This window comes from Anomaloglossus baeobatrachus, chromosome 3 (assembly GCF_048569485.1).
Source record: "Anomaloglossus baeobatrachus isolate aAnoBae1 chromosome 3, aAnoBae1.hap1, whole genome shotgun sequence".
In the NCBI taxonomy this organism is placed as follows: Eukaryota; Metazoa; Chordata; class Amphibia; order Anura; family Aromobatidae; genus Anomaloglossus; species Anomaloglossus baeobatrachus.
Window position 1 is genome coordinate 480788619 of NC_134355.1, and position 20302 is coordinate 480808920.

At 39.1% G+C, this 20302-nt stretch overlaps 1 protein-coding gene across 3 annotated transcripts in view; it reads right to left on the bottom strand.

Moving 5' to 3' along the window:
* Positions 1-20302, bottom strand: part of NLGN1 (neuroligin 1) — a 763952-nt gene that overhangs the window by 561389 nt on the left and 182261 nt on the right. The window lies entirely within an intron of this gene.

Consider the following 20302-nt stretch of genomic DNA (forward strand, 5'->3'; position numbering starts at 1 on the left):
GAGGTCAATCTGGGCACCGCCTGAGGTCCCAGGTTCCATGTGGGGCCCTGACCAGATTGCCTATATCACAATGCATTGTGCGTCACCATTGGCAGTACACATCTCCAGGCTAGGAGGTTTCCTGGAGCTCCACTGCTGGTAACAGAGAATAGTAGCGCAGCTGCAGTGAAGTCCCCGCTTACTATACTGCAACATAGTGGTGCAATGATGTCAACAGCTGGTGAGCCTGCATATACAACTTGGTCACAAGAGAAAGTAGATCCCTGGTGCCTGGAGCAGAGAACTGGGGGCACTGGAAGGAGGTGATTATGTTTCCTTTTTTATTAAGTGTATGGGATATGTGAGGGGGCTCATCCTGGATAAGGGGGGCTATGTAGGGGCTCACACGGTGTATAGAAGGCTTTGGTAAGGCTTATGCTGAATATATGGGGCTTTTTGAGGGCTCATACTGTAAACATGGGGCTTTTTGAGGGCTCATACTGTATATATGTGACTATGTGAGGACTCCTCCTCTATATAGCGGCCATGTGAGGATTCATACAGTATATGTTGGGCTATGTGAGGGTTTATACTATGTATATAGGGCTGTTTGAGGTCTAATACTTTATATATGGGAATGTATGAGGGCTCATACCTTATATAGGAGCTCTGTAAGGGTTCATCCTGTATATAGAGGTTATGTGAGGGCTCATTCAGTATTTAGCAGCTATGCAATGGCTCATCTTGTATATAGGGGGTTATGTGAAGACTCATACTGTATATGTGGGGCTATTTGAGGGCTTAAACTGTATATATAGGGGTGTTTAAGAACTCCTACTGTATATATGGGATGTGTGAGGGCTCATCCTGTATATAGAGAACTATGTAGTGGCTTCCACTGTGTAATTAGGTTATCTGAGGGCTCACACTTTAATATGGGGCTTTTTGAGGGATCATACTGTATATTTGGGACTATGTGAGGGCTAATATCTATATAGGGAGATATGTGAGGGCTTATACTGTATGTAAGGGCCTGTGTGGGGCTCATACTGTATATAGTATACTGGGTGTGGGTCATACTGGATATACTGGTTATATGGGGGCTCATATGCTATATAAGCGGAGTGTCAGCATACTTAATTCTGATCAATATTAAGTGATACAAATAATATTATTAGAAAATAAAAATTATAACATAGTTTAATATAAATATTGAGCAGAATTAATTTCAACCTATTGCTTCTGTCTCCATACCAGCCACAGTCTCTCATATGGACCCTCATGAAACTTAATTTCCCACCACTGCTCAATTATGTACACTGCTATGTTATGTATAGCTTTGTAAATAAAGGAAATAAATTGTGCATTGCTGTCTCTATTGGTTTGCATCTACAGCTGTGCACAAGAACACCTTAATATTGTAATACACCTTGTATTAATCATGTGACCTATCATGTGATCTGCTAAAAGGGGATACATGATACATCAGGGCTTGGGGACCCCACAATTTATAGATTGATGAGGCCGCTGGCTACTCTTAGGCGGGCTTTGCACGCTGCGACATCGGTAACAATGTGTTACCGATGCTGCAGCGATAGTCCAGCCCCCGTCGCACGTGCAATATCTAGTGAAAGCTGCCGTAGCGATTATTATCGCTACGGCAGTTTCACACGCATATACCTGCCGTGCGACGTCCCTCTGGCCGGCGACCCGCCTCCTTCCTAAGGGGGTGGGTCGTGCGGCATCACAGCGACGTCACACGGCAGGCGGCCAATTGAAACGGAGGGGCGGAGATGAGCAGGATGTAAACATCCCGCCCACCTCCGTTCTTTTCATTGCAGCCGGAGGCAGGTAGGTGATGATCCTCGCTCCTGCGGCTTCACACACAGCGATGTGTGCTGCCGCAGGAGCGAGGAACAACATCGCACCTGTCGCTGCACCGGCATTATGGAAATGTCGGAGGCTGCAGCGATAATACGATAACGACGCTTTTGCGCTTGTTCATCGTATCAAAAAGGTTTTACACGTTGCGATATCGACTGCAATGCCGGAAGTGCGTCACTTTCGATTTGACCCCATCGACATCGCACGTGCAATGTCGCAACGTGCAAAGCCGCCCTTAATCTACCCTTAATCTACACTTTTCTGTACCTATAATCTACCTGCTATTCTTTTAATTTGAAGGTCCTTGTTACTTTTTACATAACAGTAGAAAGTAACATTTTTCATACACAGCTTCAATAAGAGAAGGTGTCGATTCGTATTGAGTTGATGATGCCCTACAATTTTTTAATTCACTTTTTTTCTCTATCTCGTTCCGTTTTTGAGATAGAAATGCTAACTCCGTTGTTTTCCACCAGGTGGCGCTTTAGGTGGTTTCATTGCGTAGCGCATGGCTACTTTACTATACCTAGACACCATTTCTATTCCTATAGCTGGCGCAGTTCTCAAGTTAATGGCATCGGACAGGGTATGGGTGGACACACTGTATATATATAGACTGTACACACTGTATATATATATATATATATATATATATATATATATATATATATATATATATATTAGGGAAGCCCTGTAGCTCTTTGGTTGGCATTGCTGTACTGATTGGAGGCAAAATACTTGCCCCAATTCATTAAGATCGGTGTTTTGTATACCAGTCATGATGAAGGCTGTGCTGGAGTAAGATATTCAGAGATTTGAACCTATAAAATTACTTGGGCATACCTTTCAACCATTGTGCACCACCATTAGAAAAAATATATACCAGGTAGGTATATGATGATTTTTTTGAAAAATTGGCTGCGCTGGCCAGGACTGGTGTAGAAATACCAGTAGTTGCATAAATTCATTTTTTTATATTTCTAGCAGTTTTAGGCCATAATTCTAAGGAAAATTACTTAATGAATTGGTGCCAATATTTTCTTTATATTTGGAGATGCAGAAGGTTTAAGGGTCTGTCTTGGTGATCTACTCTTAATAGTGGCTGTTCTTAAGTACTGCAGCTGTAGTACCATAAACTTCCACTACGCCGTGGGTGGAGATGTGCTGTTCTGTAAACTGTTTCCATCCGGATGCTGCTAGTATCTGATTGGCGGACGTGTTTGGTATCTGAAACTTTACAATCTGATACTAATGACCTATCCTAAACACAGATCAATAGCTAATTAATGGAAAAAATGTTAAATATTTTGGGATGTTTTTGAATATATAATACAATTTCCTTCAAAAGTCATTTAACTTCACTAGGTAGATTACAATTTCCTAAACATGCTTTATCCAGTGATGTAAAAATTTTCAACAACCAAAAGGTTTACTGTGCCGATTCCCATAATATTCTCCCAATAAGCACAGGCAGTGAACAGACCACCATGGTGGTGATATATAGGAGAAGGTGTAAATAAACTGAATCCTTGTTTTCCGGTAATAGTAATGATGAACAGCACCTATTATAGAACCATATATAGGAACAGAATGTGGCAATACAGCATTTGGCTACAACATCTCTCTTTGGATTTGCAATATAGCCCTTAGGGAAAGATTGCATCTTCACACTGAGAATCAATTACTTGTATTTTCGGTTCTGATACTGAAATTTTATAATGCAAATAGGAATCCATCTCAGAATCCATGGCAACAGTTGAAGTCAACTCAGGTGCTTATCCTCAATTCTTCTGAGCTGCCTTCATTCAGTTTTGTATTTTGGATTGACAGTGGTTTTATGTCGATGGGTGTCTTCATCATAATAACACTGCACAGCCTTTATTTTAATGACTTGAACAAAGGGAGACATAAAACTATATCAAAAGTAGGAAAAGGTTGCATTGTTGTCCCCGCAACCAAACTCTGTGTGTCATTATTTCTAATGAGGTACAGGAAATTAAAGTTGAACTTTGGCTTGACATGGCAACTTTTATCCATTGACAAAGTGTAAACACATGAGGTCCGTTGTATTGTCATTATTTTATGTGTTCAGGATAATCTATATTTGCCAGAACACAATCTAGTAATATAATGGAAACTGTAAGAAATTGCAATAAGTATAATTTGCCAAAGAACTTTTATGAAATTAAGAAGAATAATGAATAAAGATGATCGAATACCTCAAATATTTGGCAACGCCCATATTCGCCGAATAGGACGCCACTATTCGACTATTTGCGAATATTCGATGCGCAATGTAAGTCTAAGGAAAACTCGAATAGTTGCCGAATAGCAACCATTCAGGCTTCCCATAGACTTAGATTGCACATCGAATATTCGCATAGTGGCGACCTATTTGTCGGATATTTGCGAAACCGAATATTGCCGAATATTTGTGATATTTGATCATCCCTAATAATGAATATTTTACAATTCTCAGGCAAAAGTTGGGTAACAAGCATGGAGATGCTAGTCAATAATGACTAACTCAATGGAGAAGGAGAAGGCAATGTCAAGTGGTATTTAAATGTCATGGTGCCCAGGGGCAACTAATTATGACAGGTCTGCTTGACTGTTGTACCAAATGACATTAAAATTATTTTCATTTTGGGAAAAAGCAATAGTATTACCAAGTAGAGTGAAAATCGTAGCTGATGTTCATGTAAGTGCAAAAGACGAACAATCACCTTACTCTTTCCATTCCCTCTCTAATGATGGACAACTAATGTTTCATAATAATTCTCTTTGTAACTATTAGTAATTAGTCGCAAAATGCAATTCTTCCTTATCTTCTTAGCCCTTGCAGTACCCTACCACCCTCCCTTCTTGTTTCTTGGAAATATTACTTTTGCATTACCAAAATGTCCTTGTTGTGCATTCATCTGTCCTCATTGTGCTGGCAGAGATAGTATTGTTTCTAGAACAGGTTAATTTGAGACCATAGTGTACTGATGTAATATTAGCGTGACAGATTTGTTGTTCAGGGTTTCAACACTTGAAGTTGCCAGCTGTCAAAGATATCATATTTGCTAAATGTACAGGTTCATGCTGAGTGAGACAATGTGCAAAACATTAATATACAATTTTAAACAGCATCTCAAAAATTGGATACCCAATAATACTATCTAAAGTTTACATTAAAATTATATTTCCAGTTCTATTGATTGTTGGTAGCAAATAATCATACTTTCATTTACTAACCTGGAGAAAAGTGATAATATATTTTGTAGAAAAATATCTTTGAAAAGTGTTTTTGAGTGAGGCTGCTCCCACTAGTGGGGTTCTGTCCGTGAGTATTCATATTGCATCCTTTATCACCATTCCAGCGACAGACAGTGTTAAATCCTCACAGCACACATGTATGCACTGGGAGGATTCACAAGTCTGTAGTCACATAGAGTGAGTGCAGTGTTTTCATTCTAGACCACACAACCCCTTTAACACTAGAACTACTGAGGTAGTCATTTTGACTACTTTGCACCATGTATTTCTATATAGGTGTCACGAGTCCAGTAGTTCTAGTGTTAAAGCAGGTATTAAAAGATAACCTATTACTTTTCCCCATTATAGTAATTAAACTATGGATGAGCATAGGATTCCTACCAATAACAAAAATTGGCAATGCAAGTTCTCTATGTCATGATTTTACCATGGCTTTGACTCTGCAGGGCCAGTGCATGTATGTTGTCTCCGAGGTTGGGTCTAAGGGAAGGGGCCTGTTCGGTCGTTATTCGCTCCGGAGGTCACGCCACCATATTTTGGTGCTATTACCTCTGGGACGCTGCCAATAATAGTTCCTGCTCTGCAGCGTGTAACTGGTTCTTGTGAGTGTACTCTGATCAAGTCCCGCTATCCAGTACCATTCACCCTGACCTCCGTCCCTCCTTCACGGCCTGACTTTCCTGACCTCCTGACTCTGGTCCTGTTCCATGTGCTCACCTTCACTCCCTCCTCTGTGCAAACTTGTTCTCCCTGATCTCCATCCTTCCTGCCCAGTCTGTCATCCCGCCCCTCCTGACCCTGGTACCATTCCATGTCCCAACCATCACTCCCTCCCCTGTGCTTACTTGTTCTCCTAGCCTCCGACCTCGGTTTTGCTCTTTGACTTTGGCTTGCTTACTCCTTGGTACAGATGTGACATCCCAGCATAGACCTTGGCTGAATGACTATCCCTGCGCTTGTGTTAGCGACCTCTAGTGGGCCTGTGCTTGTATTAGTGACCTCTAGTGTGCCTCTTTCTTACTGCACTCAGGAGTTCCTCCACTACCTGAGTCCTGGCACCCCCTAGTGATAGCTTTACACTTTATATGAATGGAATGACAGCTGACAGTTTACTGATGGAGATTGTTGAATGATGTGCTTTACTATTTTTGTCAGTCTAATGAACAATGAATTGAGTGGTAGTGTCATATCTTAACCAATCAAACAAAAGATTCTAGACCCTATTCTTCTGATTGATTGGGGTCACAGCAGTGTAACCCTCACCCTGTGTATAGGTGCTAATTTTTAAGCTCAGTAAAACACGTTTAAGGCAATATTTTGTGTGCATTATTATTTTCAATGTGAGTATTAACCAGGAATGGATTGGAGAAAAAGCCACTCAGCTAAAACGGTATTTCCATAAACCTGGATGAACCTAGATAATATACATGATTATATTGTCATTAGGCTGCAGTAAGTAATTAAAATAAATAAATGGTAATATGTTGTCTTTCATTGTTTTTTGAAAGATTAGTATTATTTCAATAAGTAGGTGCCATTCTAGAAAGAGTAAAAATGGCTGCCTATTATTAGTTCCCAATATTTTTCTTTAACTACTCAGATCAACTGTTAACAGTTAAGAAAGGTTACTGAGATTAAATACTTAAAAAAAGGAAGCAAAACTTTATTTTGATGTTAACATTTGGTAAACATTTTCATTGCTAACTTCCGAGAAAAATAAAATCCTGACAAGTAAAAAGGTGAATTTAGGGCTTCCGTCACAGCTTTTCACACACAACATAAATATTAAACTTGCAAATAACCTGAAGTGAGAGATGGTGACATGAGCAGCACAAGTAGCAACTATGAGTCACTGTAACATATAGTTCTCTTATATAATCAGGGTATTGCTTAAACCTTTTCAGTTTTGAACTTCTATTCTAGCCAATGTTAGTCATGTTAAAATAAATTTCAATATTAGATCGATCTGAGTATTTATTTACCGATAGGTCCAGAAATCTCTGTGTGTGACAAAATGGTACTGTACAGTCACATAAGGGGTATTGTCACATTTATGGGAAATTGTCTAATAACTATGCGGTCATTTTTATCTATTTGACATTTAAAAAATGTAAAATCTGGGGCTAAAACAACATTTTTTCTTTCACCGCCCAATGGCATAATATTTTGTGAAACATTTGTCAATATGCTAATTGCACCGCTAAATGTTTTCACTAAGAGGTGTAATTTGTAAAATAGGGTTAATTATGGAGGATTCTGCTGTTCTGGCACCTGATGTGCTCTCCCAATATGACATGGCACCCGTAAACCATTCCAGTCAAATCTGCACTCTAATATGGTGCTCTGTCCCTTCTGAGCTTTGTGCTCTGACTGAAAAGTAGCTTTATTGAAAAGTTGTTGTATTCACGAGAAATTGTGTAACAAATATTGTGGTCCACTTTCTTCTGATACCCTAACAAAAAAAAATGTTCCTTCACTATAATATTCTTTGAAAAATATGCAATATTTCATTTTCATGGCCCAAAATTCTAAAATTCTGTGAAGCATCAATGTAATCAAGATGCTCACTACACCCCTAGATAAATTCCTTGAGGGGTGTAGTTTCCAAAATGGAGTCAAGTTTTGGGCGGTTTCTGCTGTTTTTAAACCTCAACAATGCAAATTCAACGTGTCATCCACAACTATTCCAGCCAATTTTGCGCTTTAAAAACAGAGATCCTTCCCTTCCGAACCCTGCCTTGTGCCCAAACGAGAGTTTCTGACCACATATGGGGTATGCCTGTATTTTCTCCTGTTACTTCCATAAAATTTCAGGTAAAAATGGTGAATTTATTCTATTTCTGTGAAAGCAGCAATCTTTCAGCTCCTACATGGAATCTTTCTCAATGTACAAGCTGAAACAATGCTGATTAAACAGGCAAGTTCACAATCTTTCACCTGACATTTGATGGATGTCCTGCATTTTCTTAGGATTAATGAAGGGATTGGTCCAATGACTATGGGATTTGTAGGCACTTACCCAATGCATTAAACTTAGTGCTGCTTTCTTATTCTATCTATCTATCTATCTATCTAACTATCCATCTATCCATCTATCTATCTATCCACATATCCCTCTATCTATCCCTCTATCTATCTAGCTATCTATCTATCTAACTATCTATCTAACTATCTATCCATCCATCCATCCATCCATCCATCCATCCATCCATCCATCTATCTATCTATCTATCTATCTATCTATCTACCCATCTATCTATCCATCTATCCATCCATCCATCTATCCATCTATCCATCCATCCATCCATCCATCCATCTATCTATCTATTTATCCATCTATCTATTTATCTATCTATCCATCTATCTATCTATCTATCTAATCATCTTATCTATTGTAGGTTAATATTTATCCTTTAAGTCCCTCTTTTGAATGAAGCATTGGCAATACCCAATAGTCATTTCAGTGTGTACCATTGACCTAAGCCAATATTAGTACTAAAAATTTTAGTTAAATGTTATTTTCAAGGATTCTGTGTTCATAATTTTCCTTAGAATACACTTCTTTCCTTATTCCTTTGTTTATTGGAAAGGTTGGATTCCTAATGATAGAATTGAATGTCCTTCTAGGTGGCAAGACTGAAATCTACCAGTCATGTAATTTTGTCCACAGCTTCAGTTTACACGAAGTAGAATTTTTGTCATTTCCGAGTTCTTGGTTCAGAGAGATGACATTTCTCACCTTTATTGATTTTAGATTTGTATGAACCATGTCTAATTGGTTGGGGTATTTTGAGTTGTCCTCTGGTAGCCATGGTATATCCACTAGGACTGTATTTTTTTTTAAATTGTGAAATAAAATAACTTTAGCTGTGATTTGTACTTGTGATTTCCTGCAGAACTTGGGAACTTGAAGATCTTTACTGTAAATTGTGCTATTTTAATAGCTTTATGTCCAAGTTTTACCATTGTAGTGTAAGTTGTACTATAGAATTACTATACAGCTAATTTGTCTCAGGAAGTCTGCCAGGTCTATATGTGTATAGTTTAACCACCAGAAGCAATTCATCTGTTTACATTACGTTTTTAGAGTCCCACTACGGCAGTTTGCAATTTGGGAAAGTGTACACCTCCATTTACAATACCTCTGTTCATACTTCATCTGACGTCTCACTCAAAGTACATTTATGAGTTTCTTATAGGAAAAGCATATATTTAAACTAATCAACTAATCTAACTAATCAATAGAGAATATGTGAGCGAAACATTTTGCCATCCTTTGCACTGTACAGTTAAAACTATATCTACAAGTGAGACTGACGTATTTTACAGACTAATGAGAGTAATAAGGGCGTCACACGAGACGAAATATCGTGCAATATGTCGGCAGGGTCAAGTCGTAAGTGACGCATATCCGGCATCGCTTGATGTATCGCAGCGTGTGACAGCTATGACCGAGCAGAAATACTCACCTTCTCGTTCATCGCTGACACATCTCTCATTTTCTAAAAATCGCACGTCCTGTTGTTCATCATTCCCGGGGCAGCACACATCGCTCCGTGTGACACCCTGGGAACGATGAACACAGCTTACCTGCGTCCCGCCGGCAATGCTGAAGGAAGGAGGTGGGCGGGATGTTTACGTCCCGCTCATCTCCGCCCCTCTGCTTCTATTGGCCAGCCGCTGTGTGACGTCGCTGTGATGCCGAATGTCTCTCCCCCTTCAGGAAGTGGATGTTCGCCGCCCAAAGCGACGTTGCTCAGCAGGTAGGTACGTGTGATGGGGGTTTAACGACTTTGTGCGCCACGGGCAACTAATTGCCCGTGACGCACAAACGACGGGGGCGGGTACGATCGCTCGTGCGATCGCACGATAGATCGTATCGTGTGACGCCCGCATAACAATTGCCTGCCATAATACCAAAGACTCTTCCAGAGACCAAAGACACCAAAACAACATTGAGACACATACCTAGGTCTACTTCTTATTAATTTATTCTGGTATAAACGTTTAACTCTCATTAATGTAATTAAAATGGACATTCATATGTTTTGAGCATACAAAGGATTATTTCAGGAGTAATTTTCTTTAACAGACTGATAGAACCCCAATAAGGCAACTAAATATATTAATGACCAACAGTTTTCATCAGTTGTCCACCACTAATAGAAGCAAATCATGCAATTAATATGTAATCTGTGAGGTAAAAAGCCCTTATACCAACTGACCATGCCACTGTCCCAAAAAATTAATTGCAACAGAACGTCAAGGGGTATACCCATCTCAAATATCCTATAACAATATGTAGTATAGGTAATAATTAATAAGACACTCATCTGTAAACCAGCACAGTGTATCCCAGGACGTACCAGTGAAGGCCAGGGACTGAGACTTAAATCCAATGAGCTGTGAAAAGCTCTAATACAAATTTTACACCTATATAGAGTTGGAGCCATTAAATCACAAAGTAGAATTAAAAAAATAATTATACCAATTTTATTAACAGAAAAATCAAACAGCACATAAAAATCAAAGTGCATGGTGCAGGATAAAAACTAGTTATAGTACCACAAGTCAAAAAATACTAAGGTCGAGAGACAGCAATATTTCCAATGGGATGTGCATAGACACAGTGCTATATGTATATAATTAGAGGTAAAGCATTCTTATAAATAATCAATAGAGCACAGATCCATCAAAGCACTTACTCATAATATACCCTGTTGACAAGTGGTACTAAAGCAACCCCGACACGCATTTCACGTAGCCTTCCTGAGGACCATCTGAGGAAGCCCACGCAAAATGCGCGTAGGGGTTGCTATAGTAAAACCTATCAACAGGGTATATCATAGGTAAGTGCTTTGATGGATCTGTGCTCTATTGATTGTTTATAGGAATGTTTTACCTTTAATTATATACAGATAGCACTGTGTCTATGTACATCCCATTGACGATTTTGCTGTATCTCGCCCTTAGTATTTTTTGATATGTGGTACTATAACTAGTTTGTATCCTGCACCATGCACTTTGATTTTTTATGTACTGTTTGTCTTTTCTGCATACATGTTAATAAAATGTGTATCATTATTTTTTAATTCTATTTTGTGATTTAATATATGTAATAATTGTAGTATTAGCAAATACCTTCAATTAGTTCTCTTGATTAGCTATGTCATTTACCTCATGTGCAGGGCATTGCAGTAGCTTAAATATCCAAGTTTACAACCACTTGCAATGAAATGGGGAATAATCAGGCCCATGGATGCAGTGGGACAAGGAATCTTAGTGCAGCAAATGAAAGACATATCATTTGTGAGATGAATATGTCCAGTGTCATCCACTCAGAAAAGGGATCAACAAATGGAATCCAGGTATACCTATCTACTGTTCAGACAAGTCTGACTAATAGCAGTCTTTATGGAAGAAATACATCCAAAATCATATATTTGTCATGGAAACAAGTGACTTAATCGTGCATGAAAACATAGATTCTGAGGTACAGAAAAATGGAAATACGAGTTCTGAATGTAAAATATTTATCTCTAACAAAACGTTTGTTTGCCAAACAGCTGGAGAGCGGTAATGAATGTGTGCAGGTAACAGTAAAGCAGGGTGGAGGTTCTTTCTAAAATTGGAGATTCATTTCAGCAAATGGAGTTGAAGATTTGGTCAGGATTAATGGTGTTCTCAATACTGAGAAATACAGTCAGATACTTATCCATTATGTAACACCCTCAAGCAGTGGTGTGATTGATTTTGAATCTATTGTAAAGCTGGATAACAATCCCAGATGTGCAGCCAAAGTCATTAAGACCTATCTTTAGTGTAAATCAGAATAAGAAGTCTAAAGAGTGATAACATGGCCTGCGCAGAGCTTTTATCTCAGAACAGTTGAGTCTGTATGAGATTACATGAAGAGATAGAAGGACTTGTCCAAGCCAACATCCACAGAAGATCTGTGGTAAAGGTACCGTCACACATAACGAGATCACTAGCGAGATCGCTGCTGAGTCGCAGTTTCTGTGACGCAGTAGCGATCCCGTTAGCTAGTCATTGCAAAATGGTCCAGGCCATTTTCTTCAAAGGCGATGTCCTGCTGGGCAGGACACATTGCTGTGTTTGACACTGTGTGACAGGGTCACAGTGACTGCTGAGATTGTTATACAGGTCGCTACTCCGACCTGTATCGTTCCTGCATCGCTGGTAAGGTCTGACTGTGAGAAATCTCACCAGCGACCCCCCAACGACTTACCAGCGATCCCTATCAGGTCGCATCGTTTTCAGGATTGCTGGTAATTCGTTGTGTGTGACTGGGCCTTTAGTTCTCCAAGATGTTTTAAACAACCTTGCTGCTGAGTTCCTTTAAATATTGTATGCACGTATACCTTGTAAAATTGATGCTTTGATGCTGGTACGAAAGCAAAGGCTAATCATACCAAATATCAATTTCATTTTTCTTTTTCTTTTGTTCATTCATTTTTTATTTTGCTCATTGATAAAAATAAAAATATGTATCCAATATATACCTCCTGGCACAAAACAACATGCGTTATGATGCAGTATTGATGCAATTTTCTTTCCAGGAAGTGTAGATTGGGTGCAGGAATATGGTGTAAAAGTTTCAGCACCAAACCTGCGTCTTTTTGCAAAAAAACCCTCATTTTTCTGCTAGTAGATGCAGGTCAGTGAATTCAGTGACCTCCCTGAGGTTACTGAGTTTAGTGAGGTTAACTGGGTCAGGTTACCTATGGTCACAGGTAGGGGACCATGGGAGCCTCCAGCTGTGACCACAAATAAAAGTCACATCGTTGCTCATCACTGTTGCTTAGTCTCTGCCTGAAGCCCACAGCTGGCAGTCATGTTGTATGCCCATGAAGTGTGCCTTCTGTAATGTAGCATAGCTGGAATTGTTGTGGGAACTTGCAGATTACTTCGGACCTGGGTATTTTTCGAGTTAGTAAAAGAAGGTGAAAGAGTGTGAGTTTTTTTATATTTTATTTCAAATAAAGGATTGTTTCATTGTTTGTCTTTATTTCTTTTCACTTACAGATTAATAATGTGGGTCTCATAGACCCTACCTATAACAAATATAGGGCTTAGTGGCAGCTGTGAGCTGTCATTAACCCTTATTACCCTGATTGCCACAGGACCAGGGCAATCGGGATAAGCCAGGAGAAGTTCTGGTATTCTCGCACCTAATCGATGCAACAATCCTGGATGGTTGCAGGCTGTTATTCTTAGGCTGGGGATGCGATAACCATGAGTCTCCCCAGCCTGAGAATACCAGCCCCCAGGTTTTGGCTTTATCATGGCTGCGGTGACTCTTAGTTTGTTACATAGCCAAGATAATCACATGGTTTGGTGCTGCATCCTGTAGCTGTATGCTTTATCTGTGCTGGATATGATAATATTGGGGGGACCCTATGTCAATTTTTACTATTTATTTATTTTTACACCAATACAGATGCACACACAAAGTCTCTGATTTAAAACAGTCAAACACGCTGTCACACAGGGTTTGGAGCGCATCTAACTGCAACTAATCAGAGATGCATGGACTGCCAGTGGGTGGAGGAAGCAGTTCATATGCATGAAGCATAATGAGCAGCCCAGAAGTAATATGGGCAGCTCAGAAGCAGTGTACATCCATGTGAGAGTCTCGGTAAGGTATACTGTGTGTGTTTTATCCTTTTATCCTGTCTTTCTTTATTTTTCCTTTTTTTAATTTTTAATTACCGAGATCATTTCCCGGAGTTCCCTGAGAACTCCAGGCCCGGGGTCGGTGTTCGGGTATTTTTAATGCCACTTGGATGCAGACTTTTATAGTCCAGCCTGCCCATCACTAGTAGAGATCTAATTCTTTGTGTGGAACGCAAGATTCACACGTAGGTTCAGTGTTTTACAGCGGTATTTTGAGACAGAGAGTAATCTACAGTCAAAAGGGAAATAAAAGATGCACTACTTAAAAACAATTTTGGATAGTCAGGTATTTTTAGCCTTCTTCATAATGCAGTATACTATGTGTATGGGATTTTTTTAACTTTTACAATAGATTTCCCTTTAAGTATCTCTCCAAGGCTTCATTCAGATGTCAGTGATATTTAAACAGCTCCATAGAACTAGTACATGAAAAAAAGGATTGATCAGGTACGTGAAAACTGGGCGTCTGAAAGTGGAGTTGCTAAATGCATATTTTTACTGCTACAAAACTATCACTAAAAATGGCAATAAAAATTCCTTAAAAACCCAATATGTTTGATATAAAGAATCAGTATCACATGCTCTTTAGGAGGAAGAATTTTCAGAACATTCTAGTGCTTTTATTGTCCTAAAGCATCTGTTTTGGCAACTTTTTTTAAATGTCATTTGCAGACTGATTTTGTGTGAACATGTTTGTAATAAACTAGTGAGCAGTTTACAAGCGGATGCTACCTGAAGAATGGTCAGATCACCTAAATAGCCATTTTGCATCTTTGGAAACCTGAAGCGATTAAAAGAGTCTCAAATCTAAACACAGGCACAGCAAATTGTTTTTACATTGCAATGAATATGTTCATTCTTCTTAGTGTTTATTTTGAATTTTTTCAGGTTATGGACTATACCCATCTAAAAAAACATGTGTGCAGATACTCTAAGGGGTACTTTGCACGCTGCAACATCGCTAGCTGATTGTAGCGATGCCGAGCGCGATAGTCCCTGCCCCCGTCGCACATGCGATCTCTTGTGATAGCTGCTGTAGCAAACATTATTGCTACGGCAGCTTCACACGCACTTACCTGCCCTGCGACGTCACTCCCTTCCTAAGGGGGCGGGTCATACGGCGTCACAGCGACGTCACACAGCAGGCGGCCAATAGAAGCGGAGGGGCGAAGATGAGCGGGACGTAAACATCCTGCCCACCTCCTTCCTTCCTCATTGCAGGCGGGACGCAGGTAAGGAGATGTTACTCGCTCCTGCAGCTTCATACACAGCGATGCATGCTGTCACAGCAACGAGGAACAACATCGTACCTGTCGCTGCAGCGAAATTATGGAAATGACCGACACTACACAGATCACCGATTTTCGACGCTTTTGTAATTGTTTATCGGTGCTCCTAGGCTTTACATGTTGCGACGTCGTTACCGGCGCCGGATGTGCGTCACTTTCAATTTGACCCCAACGAGATCGCAGTAGCAATGTCGCAACGTGCAAAGTACCCCTTAGATTGGGAACAAACAAGCAGATTTTGATGACATTTCATGTGCAGATTTTAATGTAGATTTTTTAAGTCAAAGCATGAAGTGGATAAAACAAAAATCAGAAGTACAAGTTCTTCTTTCGTATTTTCCATTTCCTTTGAAAACACTCCAAGATTTACCTTAAAAAACCTTCCTCATAAAATACATATGTGATTTCCACTTTAATTTGAAAGCACTTAAAAAAAGAAAACATTTTATGAGGCTGATTTTATGTTACAATGTAGATTTTAATGTGTCTACACACAGATATGAAACTTGTTCTTCTACCCCATTACATCAACTTCTACTAATGAAGAAAATTCACTTAAGGCGCTTTGTGAAAGATGATTTATTGAAACCTTACAAAAATGAAATTATTCTGTATAAATGTTCTCCATCACAGATGTATTTTTTCACATTGCATTTCTAGACTTTGGAAACACATTTTAATCGAACTCTTTACTCACAAGAATATTACTAATTTGGTATTGGGAAGCTGACATTGTAAACTATCAGCACAAGCACCTGCTGTTCATTTCTTTGCATGGGAAAATGCATGTATTTAGAAGATAACGCCTAGCAATATAATTGTAACTTCGGAAAAATAGTACAAGTGTCATCTGTGTTTTAGATCCCACTTTCGTGAGTATATAGTCAGTGTATGAGGTTTGCCATCAGTATATCATCAGTGATTTTCAGGTTTGGGAAATAAATTACTAAGCTTTTCCTATCTTTTGGAATGCTAATCAGGGGCAGCATACAGACTGCACACTAATGGCGTCCATGTGCTAACCATAATTTTCATGGACTCACAGACTTCTTTTGTTACTTTCATACTTGATGACGAAACCTATTAATGGGAAACAGAGGGCACAATATGATGATATTCTATGGAGGGAGACTAGGCAGGTCTTTCGCTGTGGTCAATTGATGGAGTTGTGAAAGGGACAACTTCTATGCAGACATGTATATATTAGGGATTATCGAATACCTCAAATATTCGGCTTCGCGAATATTTGCCGAATATGTCGCCGCTATTAGACTATTCACGAATATTCGATGCGCAATGTAAGTCTATGGGAAACCCGAATAACAACTATTCAGAACTATTCGGGCTTCCCATAGACTTACATTGCACATCGAATATTCGCATAGCGGCGGCCTATTCATCGGATATTCACAAAGCCGAATATTTGAGGTATTCAATCATCCCTAGTAGATATGGAAAAGTAACTCATGACCGGTGGCTAATTAATGAGGTGCTAGAACAGATACTGAATCCAAAGGATAAATCATGTTAAAGCAGGGCACGCTACTGAATTAATTCATCTTCAATAATAGGAGTATAAGGTTTTTTATTCTCAACGCATTCCAATGTGGAACCGCCTTCTTTCTCCATCGTCTTTTCATACTTGATGTAAAAAAACTGATATGGCTCCAAGATTTTTCTATGCACACAAAGTCTGTATACAAACACAGACATGTGGACAGTCATATTGTTATGACGTGAAAAAACGCTGATAAAAAATGTACATGAAACATGAATGTCAGAAAGTGGCCTAAAGGTATGTGCCCACGATCAGGACTCGTTCTGACCATGAGTCTCCTCCGCAGGAGATCGCAGGAGACCGCAGCTGCTTGCACCCACGATCAGGGTTCAATGCGCTGCACTCTCTCGCTATGGAGGACGTATGTGATTCCGCAGCAAACAATTGACATGCTGCGGTCTGAAAAGGCGCTCCGCAGGTCATTGTTTGCTGCGGAAAAAACAAGCACAGTAGGCACGAGATTTCTAAAAGTCCCATCCACTATGCTTGTACTCTACAATGCAGCGTTTTGGATGCAGCTAAAGCATGCTGCATCCAAAACGCTGCAAACACTGATCGCTCCATTGACAACAGACATTTGGAATATCAATCATTATTGACTTTTAGCTATCAGACATTTTATCTGGGTGTAAGAAATAATTTTCTACTTAGCATTTTTAATGCATTATAAAATGTAAAGTAAAAATTAAGAGACAAGCCAAGAAAATAGAATAAAGAACATTAGGGGGATGGAAACAATATACATTTTTAGCTACAAGGAGGCTATGTTCGTTTGAATCTCAGTATATCCGCTTACAACGTGTGTTACAATGCATCCCAGCAATGCTAGTGGCAATATTACTCAGCTTTGCAAACATTTTTAACCTCTTAGAAGTCTAATACTCATTACATTAAATATGGACAAAATTATTGGTACTATTCTGTTAAAGTAAGAAAAAGCAACAATGGTCACTAAAATTGCCTGAAACTGACAAAAATAATTTTCAATTTAAATTTGCTGAATATCAACTAATAAAACTTAGACATTGTTTTTGAATTTTGGTTTAAAAGAAAAAAATTAGAAAAATAAACTAATAAAACTGGCTTGGACAAAAATTATAGTATCCCTAGAAAAAATAATTACGAAACTGCGGATAAAAGCATAGAATAGGGTCTTACCAGCCAAAAAAGTGAAGAGATCAAGGCAAATAAACTCACCTATTAGAGTTGTGCCAGTCAAAACTCCTAATTACACTTCATAAATGGTGGGTATGTATTAGTCAGTGTCAGAGTAGAGAAACTGGGTGTATGCCGCGCTGTCACCAGAAAGTCCAGATGTTGATTAATTTAAAGTTTTTTTATTCAGGTCAACGCATTTGAGAAAGCTTAGTCTCCTTCATCAGGACATTCAAGAAAGAATCAACCTGCAACGCATTTCAGAGAGCTGAGTCTCCTTCATCAGGACATTCAAGAAAAAATCAACCTGCAACGCGTTTCAGAGAGCTCAGTCTCCTTCATCAGGACATTCAGGGAAAAAATCAACCTGCAATGCGTTTCAGAGAGCTCAGTCTCCTTCATCAGGACATTCAAGACTGAGCTTTCTGAATAAAAAAACCTTGAAATAATCAACATCTGGACTTTTTGGTGACAGCGTGGCATACACCCGGTTTCTCTACTCTGCCATAGTAAAAATATTTTGAATTTTATACCTGTGTCCATTTGGCATCAAGGCTAAGGGGAATAATATTGTCTCAGGAGATTAGAAAGAATATGATAGACAAAGATGTTAAAAGTAAAGGCTACAAGACCATCTCCAAACAGCTTGATATTCCTGTTACTACAGGAACTCATCCATTTACTAGTAAACAGAAGGGGTCTATGCATGAAAGTATTCTGACTCAGACCTGGTAGGCATCTGTTCTCTGATAGATGTTTTACATTTTACACATATTGATTTAAGAATACTTGACTGATTAATCTAAGAAATAGGATATTTCTGTAATTGTGGAAAGGCTTAAGCCGTAGTTGCATTCTCTCAATATTCCGGAAGGCCACATGGAATATATTCCTCATGTAGTCTTTCAAACAAAACAAAAACCGACACTACCCCAGCACCAGCATAATAGACTGTGAACACCCTAGACAATAATATGGAAAAAAGTGGTGCTGCACTTGTGTGCAAAGTAGTTGAAAAATCTAAATAATTGGAGAAAAAGAAGTCAGGTGGCACTCAACATATACAAAAGTGATCCTTTATTGTATTCATATTAAAAGTTCAGGTATGGCAGGGAAACAGAGGTGCAGGGCATCTGGACAGCAGCCATTTTGTGTGACTAGCACACTTCTACAGGTACACACCTCATTTAGTGGCCTTCAGCCTAAAGGGATCTGCTGACAGGCCTACAAATTAGCCATTGTGTCATCAGAAATTTCTTAAAACTTGAATATAAGAGAATCCTATTGCTAAAGAGAATGATACTAAAAATAAGGTTATTAATTAGAGAGCTTCTGTCAACTTTTTAAATAAAAATGCTATATTTTTCTTATCTTTAGGTTAAAGAGGTTGTCAAATATAGACAAACCACTTTCATGACCTGGCAATATGATTTACTAGGTAAGTACGATTACACAGACACCAAACATGTATACTTTTTTTTATTTTAGTGATAAATAAAAAATAATGAAACTTAAAGGAAAAATTTGCTTGTGTCGCTATTTCCTAGACCCGCAATATTTATAAGTTTAGGGATCTGGGCTGTGTGAGGGCTTGCATTTTGCTCCCTGAGCTGACAATTTTACTAATACAATTTTAGGGTATACACAATGTTTTGATTGCCTCACATTGTATTTATTGCAAAAAAAATGTAATTCTGGAGTTTTTTTTGTCACCAAGGATTTAAATGTATTTTATATCTTAATTGATGAGCTTGAGATTATCACTAGAACACTACTAATCCTGCTTCCATGTGGTTCTCCATATTCATAAGCATTGCATAAATTCACTCCACCATTCATTGGCAGCTTTCTGTCTATGCAGTGTAACAAAAATCTGTCAATCAGTGGTGTGGGTGGAGTTATACAGAACTCAATCTTTATATAAGGGTATGGTTACACTTGCGCAAAGCTTCCGATGCAAGAGCATCGGAAGCAATATGCTAATGACCCTCTGCTGCGGGTTTCAGCTGAGAGTCATGCGACTGTGATGCAATCCTATGATCGTATCAGAGCTGCGGAGAAGAGGAGGGAGCACTTTCTCCCCATCTCCTCCACTGTCTGTCTCTGCATACATCACACTGCAGTTAGATGACATGCAAGTGCAGTGCGATGTTTCACATGCTCCCATAGACTTGTATGGGCATGTGTGAGCAGAGACTCACTGCCAAACGCAGCATACAGCCATTTATTCCGCATGCCCCTATGGCATGAGAAAGCAATCACAGATGGACACTGTCCCATAGTGTTTCACTAGAGTGAAAGCAGTCTGATGTTTTATTGGATTGCACTAGTCTGTGCAAATCGCAAGTGGAACCGTACCCTAACTGCTAAATCTGTAGCAGATAAGAGTTTTTAATCAAAACTGCAGCAACTTGTAAAAGATTTTACGTATTGGGTATTGATTAACCTAAAAAAAGTTGCAACTTGCATCAGACATGAT